Consider the following 15,937-nt stretch of genomic DNA (forward strand, 5'->3'; position numbering starts at 1 on the left):
TATTCACTCAGAAAAATTAAAAAGTGCATATGTTCAATGTACAGCTTAACAAATAATAGTAAAATGAACTATTGTACCCACCATCTAGGTCAAGAATTAGAAGCTGTGGAATCTCCCTCCCTCTCTACCCTCGAAGAAACTACTGTTCTGAATTTTGTGCTAATCATCTTCTGGCTTTACTTTATAGTTTTACCATTTTGATATGTCTTCATAAACAATGTGGTTTGGTTTTACCTGTTTTTAAACTTTATATGACTGTAAATCACATTGCATGCATTCTTTTGTCTTATATCTTTTGTTTGTTGGACACTGTTCGAGAGTCCTTCGTGTTGCGGATAGCTGCACCTATTTTTATCAACAATTGGTGTTCCTTTGCAAGAATACCCAGTTTACTTATCCATTCTTTGTAGAAAGATGTTTCTCTTGGTTCCAGTTTGGGGTTCTTATAAACAGTTCTGCCTGAAATGTTCTGGTGCATATAACCTCGCATACACATGCATGAGTTTCTCTAAGATGTAAGTAATAGTAGAAGCACTGAGTTGTAAGCTATGTACATCTTCAATGGTAGTGGATAATGCCATAGCAGTGATACCAATTTGCACCCTCCCTTCACCAACAGTGTATGAAACTTCCCATTATTACACAATAGATTTTGGTGAAATAGCATTTTGCCAATAGATTTTGGTGAAATAGCATTGTCAAAGAAATTCTTGCAAATCTGATGGGTATTGTCTCTTTATGGTATCTCTCTGTGCTGCCTTTTCATGTTATCTCTTTGTGGTTTTGATTTGCATTTCCCTCATTACTAATAAAGTGCTTTTACATATATTTAATGGCCATTTGGATTTCTTCTTGGGTGTGCTGGGTTTTGCATATTTTTCTATTGAATTTTTCTTGTTCATTTTGAGTCATTTTTTAAAAGGAATTTATTAATTTTTTAATTAAAATGTATTGATTGTATATATTTAAGGGGTACAGGGTTATATTTCAGTACGTGTATACAAAGTGTGATGGTCAAATCAGGGTAGTTAGCATATTGATCCTTGCAAAAATTTATCATTTTTTTGTGATCAGAACATTCGAATTCCTCTCTTCTAGCCATTTGAGAACATATAGTAAGTTATTATTAATTACAGATGCCTAGCACTGTAGACCAGTAGAACTTATTTTTTCCTATCTAGCTGTAATTTTGTATCCATTAAACAACCTCTCCCTATCCCCCTTTCAGCTTCTAGTAACCATAATTCTTGAGTAGTTCTTTATATATTCTCAATTTATTAAAGTTTTTGTAACATATAACATTTATATCTTATCCCATCCTGTGATTTGACTTCTTATTATTTTTATTGTATCCTTCGATGAACACAAGTTCTTAATTTAATGTAGTCAAATTCATGCATCTTTCATTTTTGAATCTTAAGATATTGCATATATTTCTTATGTAAAGATATATTCTATATTATCATCTAAAAGCTTATAGTTTTACCTTTCATGTTTAGCTCTTTAGTCTGCCTGGACTTTATCACTGAGATAAGTTTCCCCACTTATGAGTTTCCCCACTGACCTGCCATGGACCTTTATCATAATAATCGTGTCCACACATATGCTCCTCCTTTTTCTGTCCTCTGTAGTGTGCTCCATTTGTCTGTTTGTCTTATCTCCAGGCTAATACCACATCACCTGTGCTACAACTTAGACAAATTTTCATATCTGGTAGAGCTAAACCTCCTACTTTATTATCTTCAGGAGAGTATGAGATAGTCTTTGTATTTACATATAAATTTTATAATCAGCTTGTCAAATTCTATGAAAAAAAAACTTGCTGAGATTTCGATTAGGATACCTGGGATCTACAAATCTACAAGTCAACTTGGGGAAATAAATATGATATCGAGTCTTGCCATCCATGAATATGGTATACTTTACAATTTACTTAGATTTTCTTTAATATCTCTCAATACAGTTTTCAATTTTGTCCGTAGAGGCCTTGCATATCATTTAAAATATTTATATTAGTTGCTTTCTATTTTTTATTTATTCTGTGTGTGTGTGTGTGTGTGTGTGTGTGTGTGTGTGTGTGTGTGTGTGTGAGTGAGTGCTATTATGCGACTATTGCCCTTGTCTTCAAGCCTAAATCTTATATGATGTAGCTCCTGCTCACTGTCCAGCCTTGGTCTTAAGACACTCTTACCTGCCTTGCTATGTCCAGTCTGGCTTCTTTCCAGTTTCCAGAAAACTCCAAGGTTCCTCTCTTATTAGTGATTTGCATATCTGTTCCATCCACCTGGAATGCTCGTTCTCAGCTGCCCTCTCCAACTTGTAGGTCAAGTCTCTGCTCAAACATCACTCTCAGGGAAACCTATCCTCATGTTCACCATACCACTTAGCTCCCCAGGAAGTATACTGTTAAAGTACTTGCACATCTCCTTAAAAGCTCTTACCACAATAGCAATTTAATTCCTGTGTTATTATTTGGTTAATAGTAATCTCTCCTTAGATTGTAAGCTCCAAAAGCAGGGTCTAGCTTGTGCACTGCTGGATTCCCCAGTGCCTAGAAGGTGCAGTGATAGTTATACCCTGAACTAAAAACTCTGGATCTTCACTATTAGTTTTCCTTTGCGTCACCATCTCTGGGAAGTCTTTCCCATTTCTCCTAGGTTCTCCCCCCACGCTCCACAGCCCTCTGTCCTTAATTTTCTGATGACATTTAACCTGCTGAACCCTGTTTACTGCCCTTTTTAGACTGCGGTCTCCTAAAGCACAGGTCACCTGTATGCTCTCAGCACCTGCACAGGTGCCAGGCACATAGTAGGCAGTAATATATGTTAGCCTGAGTGTAAATGGGAAATAAACAAAAAACGAATTGTGTGTGTGTGTACAGTGAGCATTCGATAGCTTCTTACCATGGGGCAGTCTTCTACATGAAGCTAACTATTTGCAAGTTCCTTGTGATAATTCAGCAATTAGTCTCTCTTTGAGAGTGTCTAAGATAGAAACACCTTATACTGAATTACAGTCACTAGTGAAGAGTGTTGCAGAGAGGGTCTGGTGTAGCGTACGCATGTGTGGATGTGTATGTAATAGATCATATATTTTTTTCTTTCTGAAAAAATTATAAAAATAAAGTAAATGTCAAAGCCTTTTAAAGGGCGCGATCACGCTGAGTAATACAACCCTTCCTTGATTTTTTTTTTACATTATTTCAGTAGGAGATGTTTTTATGGCTCTTGCTAAAAATAAAAGACATTTCAGAGTTTCTCAGTAAATGAAGCAAGCCCTGCAGACTTTTCAGTTTTGTTGTTTCTCCTGCAATTAATATAATTAATTAAAATCCAATGTTAGTCTGATTTACAATCTGTGAGTCAATGAGTCACAGAATTTTATGCTAATGGGACAGTTCAGCTTTCTGAGATCTGAACAATACACTGCTTCCCAGCAAACAACCAGGAACATAGGCAAGAGGGAGATGCAGAGAGAAAGACCCTTCTCACCTGGCCATCACATGTTTATATCGTGTCGGAATAGAAGAGTCGGAAAATAATTCGGAAAGACAACTGCTTTTATCAAGTGTAAGAAATTAGTCTAACTGAATTTACATGTAATTACAGGAGCAGCTGGGGAAGGCTAATTTCTGTTCAGTCTGGTTTCTCAGGAACCGCACCCCCATTCTGTTCCCTGGGAAAGGCTGCAGTTTCAAGTTTCACTGACACCAACCCTTACAGGCTGGTCTTGGCCTGGCATCCGTGCTGGAACCACAGAGGAGATGACCCCTCTCTTGGTGGTTCCCCTCCTTTGCTCCCCCCTTCCCTTGAAAAGAGGCCACCAGGTGGCCTGATGGCCAGGTGTGAAGATCATGTCGGTGTTACTGTGAAAGTCTCCAATTCCTCTGTGGTCTGTTCTGGTGGGAATTACTGTCTAGGTGGCACCTGATCTAGCATCCAGGCTTCTTGTGATTCATGATGGTGGATTCCTATGTGAGGAGGTGAATTGTTGACTTCGAGAACTGGAAAGTTCTTAAATGTCATCTACCTGGGCCAAAGCACTCGCTTTACAATGGAGAATGGAAACACTTGAGAGGGAGGTGTTCTGACTGTCATCCAGTATTTCTTCCGTGGCCCCACATGACTTTTGTCCCATGGCTTAGCCCGTTTTGTGGTGCTCTTCTTTTCTGATGCAGGGCTGCTTTGCCCATTCTCTCCCACATGGCTGGGCACCTGCCTGGGGTCCGAGACTGGCCACCCTCCCGTCAGCGCACACACATGGGAAGGCTCAGGTGTGGGCATGCAGGGCTTGTGCCCTGCTGGTGCCACAGGGGCTGGCTTTGGCACCCTGACCTTCCTCGGGAGATCTCTTGTCTCTAGGATCCTGTCTCTTTCCCGTGCTTTGTAACACTCATTACCCCACTCATTCCCACGGGAGATCTCAGAGTATCCCCATTTGTAGTATTCCTAGATTGATTAACATGTATAAATATTCTTCACCTTAGGTCCCCAGCCAGCATTTATCCTCCAGATACCCAAAGGCGTGTTTGTGGAAAACAAACCACTGATCTCATGGACCAAGAATCAAGACCCTCACCTAAGCCAGAGTTCCCAGTCTCATTCTTGATGGCTTGTTGCTTACAACTTGGAGTCCAGTTCACATGAAATTCAAAACCCCCCTTATGCAGAATTGACCACCCTTCTACTCTGCTGTGATTTGCATATGACAGGGGCTTTCTCAAATTATTGGCAGGGGTGGGAAGGGAGGGGGAGCCCCCAAACATGCAAACATTAATAAATGTTAATAAAATCAGGGGGTGGGGAATCCCATTGGAAACACCTGCCACTCATGCTGCATCTTAGTTCCTAAAAGGAGGGGGTTAGCCAAAGCCACCAAAAGATGGTCTTCCACGTTCATGATTCTGATGCTATTTACAGCATCTGCCAGTCACCGGGAAGTAACATGGCCATTGAGGAATGGAAAAGGGGCTGCAGGTCTTTAATCTTGAAGGGTGATTTAGCTGTATGGCTGATTGTAATAAAATCCTTCCCTTTCTGGTTCAAACCACGAGCCCTATTTCCTGGCTAGACTGGTTTCGCAGCTGCTGTTGAATGCTTCTGTTATTAAACAGCCCATTCGCTCCAACCTCTCACCCAACCTTCTCTTTTCTAGGCTACTGTTTTTATATAAAATCATCTTTGTAAAGTCATTTTGTTCAACTCTTGTGAAATCTTTTGCTACAAACATTCCTAAATAAGCAGCAGGCAAGAAAACAGGGGAGAGGGGACAGAGAATTGGGCATGGGGTGGGGATGGAGTTATGGTCTGCAGGACAGCAGTGAGACCCCTCAGGGTCAGACAAGAAGTTCAGCAGGTGAACAAACTTCAAGTTCAGCCTGAAAAGACCTGAAGGCGGCCAAGTTCCTGCATAGGAATGGGCAGGAGGAGCCCTTTAGGACCAAACAAGGAAGAGTTTTGTTTGCTGAGGATCGACGTGCAGCTCAGCCCATGTGAGAGCTGTTCACTGAGGTGTCTCGGCCAGGTGGTAGATCTCTCCTGTTGTCCTGTAACTTGGCTTGAAGCGGAAGATGACCCATGTCACCTGGCGCCCTGATAACAGAGAGCAAATTCCAGCAAAAGTGCCCATGCCTAGTTGGCCATTACAATGCTCAGCAGGCCGCTCCCTGCCATCTGGCCACCTTAGAGAGATCACAGTGCTTTGCTCCTCGCCCACCTGGCTTCAGCTGCTCCCAACCCCAGTGACAGGGACTGCCTGGCCAACCCTGGGCACAGATTGAGCTCTGATTTACCTGCTTTCCTGCTCTGGGGGTTCTGCGACCAGGTCCCCTAATGCTGTCGTGCCCCAGTTTTCCATAGAATTGATGCCCCTGTCTCTTGGGGTAAGCGATCGTTCAACCTGACTTACAAATGTTAAAAAAAACCCAAAGCTTGAATGCATCTGCAGCATTCAGAGCACTAACATTTGTCAGAGGACTCCAGTAGAGATATCCTAATGCATTAAGTGTAGAAAATAAGTATTGGATACAGGGAATGTCAGAGGAAAGCATGCACACCACGTGAACATCTGGATGGTCTCTTCTGATATAATGTGAAAAAGACAAGGTCCAGAAAAAGATCACTCAGAGGCCCTGGGCAACAAATGCTCTGACATAATATTGCCTTATTTCTTAAAAGGGGATTTTGAGTACAGCCAGGTAATAGCTTGTGATGTTTCTACAAATCTGAGTACTTCAGTTATTGGTCTATTTGCACATGGTCTAATCCATTTCATAAGTGGATTACAAGAATATATGTGATAAAATGCAAAGATATATGGAGATACGTGCAAAGTCAGAGACAGCACATGTAAAATGGGAGGGAAAATCTGGCATCAGATATATGGATCATGGGGTAACTCAGAGGATACAGTTGAGCCACAAAGAATATGAATGTTTAAACTGGCAGGGGCTGGATGATTTCTGAACTCTCTCTTCCTCTCTAGTGTTGGTGACACTAGTCAATACCTTGCTGGCTTCACCTGAGGCTGGATGCTCTCCTGCCTTCAAGAAGCTCAGGGGTTTGAAGCAAACAAGAGAAATTTCTCCTTTGGGCCCTTATCCAAATGGGAACTGATACAAATTACTTTGGAAAAAAGAAGGCTGGGGACAGCCATGTGACTTGTCTGAGGTCAGAGGCCGGATACAGGGAGGAATCCGGATGGTGAGTGACTTTCTTCCTGGTCATCTGTTCTGTGGTCTCCTCTATTATCCTTCCTAGTGGCCTGTGCCCATTTGTCCCCGCTCAGGTCGGGCTGCACATTCCCTCCCTGAGGACCTGTCTAAGCCTACATGGCAACAGCCCTAGTTCCCAAAATAGTCAGCATCAGGAGCACACGCAATGTTTAAAGCAAGCCCTATTTTAAAGTTTAATGACAACTTGCTAAGTGTCTGCATGGATTTGTTGATCTGACGAACTGATGTGAAAACTTTGTCCCCAAGACAAAGGATCCGTGTCTGATGGGGGAGGAAGAAATCTGTAGCAAGGACCACATCTTTCCACCCTGAGAATTTTAGGGTCTCCAGAAGCAGTCCTAGCCCCCCTGAAACCTCAGGAAATGGGATCCTGAAAACCGAAATAGGGAAGAATGGAAGGAAAAGTTTCCCTACTCTCTAATTTTGTTAACACTGATGTACTTAACGCCTAAGATCTCTAGATCAACTTTTGTCATTATTTAAGCAAAGTGAACGCTGCACCATTTTGTAGTCACGCACTTAAATTGCTTTTCCCAGGTAAAATACCTTTGATTTGGTTTTGGCAATTTTGGAAAGAACCAGATTGTATTTCAGCACCCCAGTCTCACCCTGGATTTCTTTTCATGAATCCTCATCCTAAGAACCGAGAGGTCTTCTTTTATCCATTGGATACTCAATTTCTTCCTGTAATAGACCTTGATAGGGTTAAATCTTTTCCCTATCTCAATAGTAATCAATTAAATTTGATAAGTACGACTGCCAATCTGCACTTACAAAAATACAGAGAACATTTCTATACCTTTCCAGCTAATATTTAATTATTTTAAACACTTAATGCTAGACTTTTTTTTTTTTTTTTTTTTTTTGGTGTTAAATTACTCAGATTTTTTTTTTTTTTTTTTTTTAAGTTCTACCTTAGCTCTGAACCAGAGTTTGGAGCTTCAGGGATTCTTGGCATCAGGGTCTAATTGGGAGTTTTTAACCCACCCCCTGGGTCCAGCTCCAGCAGACCAAGGGAGGGCCCGGGGTACAGGCTTTGTCACGAGAAAGAGCTGGGCTCGAACTCTGGAACAACCATTCAATTACTGTCTGTGAACCTCGATTTTCTCATGTGCAAAAATGAGGTTCATGACACCTCCTTCACCAGCATTTTGTATGGATTCCGTAAAATAATAAACATGAACAGTTTAACAGGGTGCCTGGCTGTCAGTATCTGAAATCGTCATCACCAATTTCACCTTTTCCCCTTATCCTTTTCTCAAGCATCATTTATCCTTACAACTCATGCTTTCTCATCACCAGTGGAAGGCTGGCCTTGTGGGAGGGTGAGGAGATGTGGGGTCCATCCCAGCTCTCAGTCCTGGCTCTGCCACCTTTCCTGGCTGGCTGCTCCAAGCCCCATCTCCTCAGCTGTAAAGTAGGGGTGACAACCGTTTCCTCCTGGGGCTGCTGGAGGATCAATGGGATTGGTGTAAACAATGGGTCTGGGCTCACTAAAGATTGGTTTCCCCACCCTTCACCATTTCTTCTTTCCCTGTGACAAAACAGAAGAAATGACATCAAAATGAGATGCCACAGTGAGGGGAGACCGTCAGTGTTGGGGGGGGCACCCCCGGGTCTTGATGCTATGAATAGCCCCTTAGCAAAGATCATGGAGATTGAAGCCAGCACAGCTGAGACTCAAAAGAAAAAGGCCACAGCACACCACTGAGGGCTGAAGGCTCACACTGCTAAGCTTCGTCGAGAACTCATTACTCCAAAAGGTGGGGGTGGGGGTGATGGGCCAGGAGGAGGTTTTGATGTGGCCAGGGCAGGTGACGCTTGAATTGGGTTTGCAGGTTTTCCCTCTGTGGGGACGTCAACACTTCTCAGTAACCTGGCAGGAGTATATTCCGAGGTGGCAGCCTGTGAGCTCACTACTCTGTCCACTGTGCCAGGTGTCATCAGACACAAAGGTGCCAAGACCCAGCTCCTGGGTCTCCCAGGTCTCATTGATGATGCCAAAGATAGGGAAGGTAGAGACCTTCAAGTCATCGTGGTGGCCCAAACCCATGACTTGATCCTGATTGTTCTGGATGTCCTGAAACCCTTGGGATGTAAAAACATACTGGAAAATGAGCTGGAAGCCTTTGGGATTCACTTGAACAGCAACTCCCCCTGCCCCCAACATTGGTTTTAAGAAAATTGACAAGGGAGGCATTCATCTCACAGCCACTTGCCTTCAGAGGGTGCTGGAAGCTGAAATTGTGAAGAGCATTCGGGCTGAATACAAAATTCATCATGTCGATGGGACTCCATGCAGCGATGCTGAGAGAGGAGGTGCTCAGTTTACCTGGGCTCAGGTTTGAGGACATACCTCTGGGTTTCAAGCCATTCTCAATGTCTCAGGCCCCTCCTCTAGACCCTCTGCAAGAGGAAAGTTACTATTGCAGGTTAGACCTATTTTCAGCACCAACACAGGGAAAATGAGACCACAAGGGCCTGGCTTATGCAAATCCAGTGGTTGGACACGCTCAGTAGAGAGGGGTCATGTAACCCTGGTAGCTGAATGACCTTCCACTACAGGAGCTAGCGAGCACAGAATATTCTTGAATATGCCTGGTGCATGTGATAGGATTTGACCAATGAACATGCTCCATAAAGAGACCAACTGAGCATGTGCAAGACTATGTTACATAACTGGAAACCACCCCATTTATTGAATATTCATTAGATAGTGAGACTGTAAAAGCTGAAACCCAGCAGAAGGCTGGAGCCAGCCCTCACTCTGCGTGTGGAGTGTGTATTTCTTTCTTTTTGTACCAAACTTACTCTCAGCAAGCCTGCTCACTCTCTCTTCCAGCCTGCACTCTGTACTGAACTTCAAGTGCGCATTTCTTACTTTTGTGTTAAACTTGGCGAGGGCCCTGCTCAGTCTCTGGAGCTAGGCCAAACTCTCTCTGTGAAATCTGTATCTCTTATTCACTTCATTAAACCTGTTCTGGTTTTCTACTGTGACTCTGCCCTTGAATTCTTTCCTGTGGCAGAGTCAAGAACCAGGTAAGAGGACACGGTGGGTTGAGGCTGACTACTGGGGCCCCCTAGACCCTACCTCCAACAGCAGTGCCATTGCTGATGACCTCACTGATGTGGTGGAAGGAAACAGAGTATATATCCCCTGTATCTGTGTATTAAATAAGGTTGACCAGATCTCCATTGAGGAACTGGATATCATCTATGAGGTGCATCATTGTGTAGCCATCGCTGCCCATCACTGCTGGAATTTTGATGACTGCTGGAAGGATCTGGGACTATCTAAGGCTAGTGAGAATTCACACCAAACTCAAAGGCCCGTTACTAGATCATACATCCCAGTGGTACTGCCTCACTCCAGGACCACAGTGGAGGATTTCTGCATGAAGATGCACAAAAATCTTATCAAAGAATTTAAATATGCTCTGGTCCTTACCCACCAGAAAGTGGGTAAGGACCATACGTTGGAGGACTAGGATGTCATTCAGATTGTGAAGGAGCGAAACCTTCCCCTTTTCCCATCTGCTGGGCCAACCACAGCAGTTTTCCCCACGACCAAGCAATGGCTTTGGCAACCACTGAACCAGAATTCAGGGGAGGCAGATGGAGGCACCCAAACTGGAACTGCACTTATTTTATTTTGGTGTCACTTTGTATGTTAACTGCATAAAAGACCTGGTAAACCAGTCGGCTTAAAAAAAAAAAAAAAAAGAAGATGCTACATATCTACCTAAAAACCTTGTAATGGCACAGGCAAAACATTGAGTCTCATTTCATCAGACTCTATTCTCTTTGGGCTCTGCTCGTTCACCATAGGTATTAATCATTTAATCATACAAGCTAATTCATGCTCATCTGTTAATCAGTTAATGGCTCTTTCCTAAGCATTTGCATAATGTCTTTAGCCAGAAAAAATTCACAATCTCCCAAAGACTCCTAGGAAGTGCCTCTCGGGTGAGCCTGCCGTGTCTAGTGACAAGGGCTACCTTCAGATGGATCTAATGTCCCAACAGCAGGCAGTCCTGCCTGTGTTGTCTGGGCCTGGGCTTGCTTGACTGCATGAGATCACCATGAATTTGCACATACCTGCCTAGTTGTCTGCCCTTCTTTGGCTGGGTTTCTTCCCATACCCAGATGCACAGCTCGATATACTCCCCTACGACAGTTAATGCATAGCTAGACTTGGGCTGGGGCAGGATGAGGAGACAGTAAGAGGTAGAGAAACCTTTTATCTGGCAAACCTGGACATTTCTGTCTGTGACAAATGCACTCCTGGACAGCATGATACTTGGACAATTGGCATAAACCAGGATGGATGGCCATTCTAGCAAGGAGCATGCAAGACGTGATGCCTGTGTTCCTGGTAGAGCAACTCTGAGAATCAAAGTTAAATGACTCATTGCTGCTGCCCATTAGGGCCAAGACATTAGTGAAAATGCCTCTTTAGGACTCAGAATGCCCATTGTCACACTGTTTTGATTGTAGAGACATCACACTGTCTGCACATTGTTGTACTGTTTTGATTGCATAGACAAGTCGTTGTCCATTGGGAGGCAACTTGGCTTCTGTCAATCACTGGGGAAGTTGTGTTAACCCTTTCAGTGACAGAGACTAGCTCAGTCCACTATTTAACCATCCCAATTTCTAGACGACTCCTCTGGAAACAAGCCACCTCATATTCTGAAGGAGGAGAGATGGATGGAATCTGAAATAAGGTAGGCCAAAGACCGACAGAGGCCGGGAAATGATGGATGAGAAATGTGGGCAAACCTTTCAGAGATTAAGTGATTCTGCTTATATTAAAGCATAAACTGCAGATTAGTGCTGGGGCCTGGACATTTGGTTACATTTGGAAAAAGCATCAGCTAGAGCGGTCACTGAGGGAGCACTTAACACATGTCTGTGCTGAGTCATGTGGATATGAGATGACTCAGCAATGTTATAAGATGGGTTTGGATTGGGAAAGCCAAGGACTTCTGCTGCCAGGTCAGATCCTGAAGAGTTAATTCAGAGTTTCACATGGTCCTTAGATTGGGTGCTGCTGTTGTCATTGATGCTGTTGTTGGGGCCACAGAGAAGGTAGCCAAGGACCTGCTACTGTCTCCAATCATTTCCAGCACACTGGCTTGGGAAGCAGGCTTTGGGTTCCAAGGACGGATGTCACTATGGCTGGCCATCTGGCTCATGCACGTCACTCTAGTGTGGGCTGCAGACAGAGAACATACTTAGAGGCAGAATCAATAATCTGGCAAAGAGAAGGAAGTTCACAGCTTTACAAATGAGCTTCTTAGCATTAATTAATTTATTCATTAATTCAACAATCATTTATTAAGGGCATATTATATGACAAGCAATGTGGAAAGCTTGGTTGGAAGATGGAGGACAGATATTATTATATCATCTTTGTAAAATCTGTACTGGGGGAGCCATGCAGCCATCTAATTAGAATACAACATTAATAAGTACTGTTTTTGTAGGTGCATACAGAGCATTACAGGCATATGCAGTTATCTGAGGAATTCCATTAGGGCTTCACAGGGGAAATGGCATTAGAGCTGTGTCTTGAAGGGTATATGGGAATTTCAAAAGGGATGAGAAAAGGAGGCAGTGACAGCTTTGAAAACCAGACAGACCTACATAACCTTGAGCTCACTATTTAGCCTTGGTGGGCCTCTGTTTCCACATCTGCAAAATGGGAATAATAATGCCTATCTTGCAAAATTGTTGGAAGCATTAGAGATAATTTACGTTAAATATTTGGCAAAGGAATGGGCACCACATAGGTGGTGGCTTTATTCAATCTACCAGCTGGGACTGTGAAGAAGGGAGTTTTAGATAGATGATGCACCATGTATAAAAACAGAGACATGGGAAAAGAAATAGTGTGTTTGGGCAAAGGAATGTAGTTTGCTGGGTTGGGAAGGTAGGCTCTGAGAGGTGGGAATAACAGGACATGAGGCTGGACAGGTGGGCTGGGGGCAGGTATAATGGGCCAGTAATGTCTTGGGTGAATAGAAGGCTGGCATCAGTCAGGCTCCCCCGAAACTGCTCTGCCTGCTGGCTCTCTGCCAGTCTGCTGGCACGACTCCTGCAAGCTCTTCCTCCTCCTCACCCCTTCTCTGCCCATCACACTCTGGGCATCTCCATGGTTCCTATCTTCAGCTTAGCAGCCATGTCTCTTTACAGAACCATTGAAAATCACTTCTATCATTTCTCCTGCAGGTGCGTTCTGTTCTAAGAATACCCAACAACAAAAATACAAACATGCAAACAAAGAAATGACAGAGAGATCTTGACATAGACCAAGGATTCATTGCTCTGTAGACTTCAGTCTCTTCTGGAGTGAATTGGAAATAATAATAATACCAACCGCATAGAATTAAATCGGATCATTATGTGGAGCATAGAGTAAGTGCTCAAACATGTTAGCTATTGTTATTATTATTATTAGTTTTATAAAATAATTTACTCTTCAATACATTTGAGTGCTTACTATGTACAAAGTATCCAGGAATTCCTTCACAAACACATACTTTACCCACAACTTTTCAGAACACATAATTTACCTACAATTTTTCAGGCAGATAAATTCTTCATAGGAGAAAGTACAAACGTATGGGAGCAATGCAATTTAATCATCACCTAATTAGCCATACTATTTTAAATAGACCTCACAATGATGATGAAAACATTCTCACTTCTAAATGCCGGAAGCTGCGTCTTCCTGTGATTCTCTCCCTTGGAAAACTGTGAGCGGAGGGACTCTTGCCTCATGGCTGAAGCTTCCTCTGTGACATTTGGACCTTGCTGAACCTCCTCATTTCCTTTCTTTGTCACTAGATGAGGCGAGGACTACTTCTGCCATCTTTCCTTACTCTGCCATGTATCCCCTGGTGGTGATTGTTCTTTGTAGAGATGGGTGTGCCTGGGATAGTAATTATAAGAGCTAATGTTTATTTTTAAGGCTTGCTCCATGGCAAAGACTGCTTAAGCATTTCACATTCAATCCTCCTAACAACCTGTGAGATGAATACCAGCAATATCTCCATTTACTGGAAGGAACCAACATTCTAGGTGGTAAAGTAACCTGCTCACTGTCTCCCAGCTGGTGGGCAGTGCAGCCAAGATCCACACCCAGGCAGCTCACTTCTATCCTCCCTAAGAGTTAACAAATCCAAGAGCAGAAACCTTGGAGATATGTAGAGGCAGTTGCTATGAGCTAAGTCAGTTCTTACCTTTTATATCCCAGTTAACCCAAGCTTTTCGTACAGAGTCTAGAACAACCTTATTTTTAGCTAGCCCAATGGTAAAAACGATGGATACCCAAGCCAGGTACATTAATGTTCAATACCAGATTTCTCTAAACAGATGACTGATAAAAAGGCAAGAGAATCTTAAAACTGGAAGTAAAAGACTTTAAAGTCTTTGAAGGTGAATCAAAAAGGAAAAATGTTGTAAATACAGGGAAAGCTTGCCAACTGAGGCCAAAGTGCAGGAAGATCAGTGTGAAAGTTGTGCAGAGGATTCAGGCATTCAATAAACAACTGGTCTAGATGATTCTTAAGAATCTTTCTAAACCCTGAAATGCCATTATCCAATGAGTAATATGATTTTTTAAATTCCCAGTTTTAATGCTTTCAGTCTCATGGAATAACTCACAGTAGATCAGCACAGTTTTGTGTTTCCATCTGCCTCCTGAGCATTTCCACATCCAAATTCCACTGTGCCTCTATCTCACTGCATCCAAAACCCACCATGCTGGCTCCACTGTCCTCTTTTCTCTGTGTGCCTTCTCTCAGTTAATGGTCTCACCATCCCCAGTCACCCTGAATTGAGTCCTCTTCGACTCCTACCCCCTGCTCAGGCTCCACATCCAACAGGTCAACAAGTACCATCGACAAGCACTATCAACATCTGAAATGTCTTCCCTCTTTTCCAATCCCACTACTGTCTTATTGGTAAAGTAGCCCATGTTACAATATTTATGATGGACTAAAGATATAAAGTTGAAATCATCCCCTCAAAGAGCTCACAGCCTGGCAAAGGAGGCAGGTGCATAAACCCATAACCCAAGATGTTGCAGCAAGAAGCATCATGGAAGTAAAATAAATGTGAAATAGAGCAAGATGTATAAAGCACCTTGTAACCTCTCACCTACACCCACAAGTCTCCTAACCCAAGAGCCTCCCTGGTGGTACCCCATCCAATCCATTCCCCACACTGCTCCCAGAGCAGTCTTTCTCTTTTTATGTCACTTAGTGCTCAGGAGCTTTCAGTGGCTCACATTTGTCTATGGAGACGTTAGTGTTTAAGAGCAGGTTTCTGGGCCGAGCCCGTGGCGCACTCGGGAGAGTGCGGCGCTGGGAGCGCAGTGACACTCCCGCCGTGGGTTCGGATCCTATATAGGAATGGCCGGTGCGCTCACTGGCTGAGTGCTGGTCACGAAAAAGACAAAAAAAAAAAAAAAAAAAAAGAAAAAGAAAAAGAAAAAGAAAGAAAGAAAAGAGCAGGTTTCTGAGTAACTCGTGGTTGCAGTGAGGGGAGCTTATGAGTTTGTTCGGAGAAAGCATCCAGAGCAAGAAAAGAAAATGTGAGAAGGAACCTGGGGAAACAACGGTCTCGTGCAACTGGCAGAAGAGCTGCTTAGAGTTTCAGAAAGAATATTCAAAGAGGTGGGATGGAAACCAGAAAGGAGAAAGAATACAGAGATGGTCGTGCAACAAGGCATTGAAAACAGTCAATAGCATCGAATGCTGCTACAATTTTAAGCAAGAAGAGAACTGAAGATGGGCTATTGATTGCAATTGATTTGTGAATGCTAAATATTTCAGTCTATTGGCAGGATTAGAAATTAGGCTTCACAGGTTTGAGATTTGAACATAAAGTACAGGAGAGACAGCAAGAAAAATAATTTCTCCTTTAAAATAGGTTGGAAATGAAAGGCATATATTTAAAGCAGTCTGTCTTGTATTTAATTTATTTGAGCCCCTAGTGTTGCTTTTAAATGCTGAGAGCAGAAACTGTCTTGTTTATATCCTTACCCATTCCCACCCCATGGTAACCACAGAGTGTTCAATGCATGTGTGTTTACTTAAGACAATGCTAATTTGTCTGTAATTGGCTCTTCTAAAATATTTGCGGGTGCTTTGAAATAGTTCCTTCCATCAATGATTTTAAACACTGTTCATCAGT

At 43.0% G+C, this 15,937-nt stretch overlaps 1 pseudogene; it reads left to right on the forward strand.

Moving 5' to 3' along the window:
• The first annotated feature begins 8,360 nt into the window (after positions 1–8,360).
• Positions 8,361–15,937, forward strand: part of LOC134366501 (developmentally-regulated GTP-binding protein 1-like) — a 63,319-nt pseudogene continuing 55,742 nt past the window's right edge.

The sequence above is a fragment of the Cynocephalus volans genome, chromosome 18, assembly GCF_027409185.1.
Source record: "Cynocephalus volans isolate mCynVol1 chromosome 18, mCynVol1.pri, whole genome shotgun sequence".
NCBI lineage: Eukaryota > Metazoa > Chordata > Mammalia > Dermoptera > Cynocephalidae > Cynocephalus > Cynocephalus volans.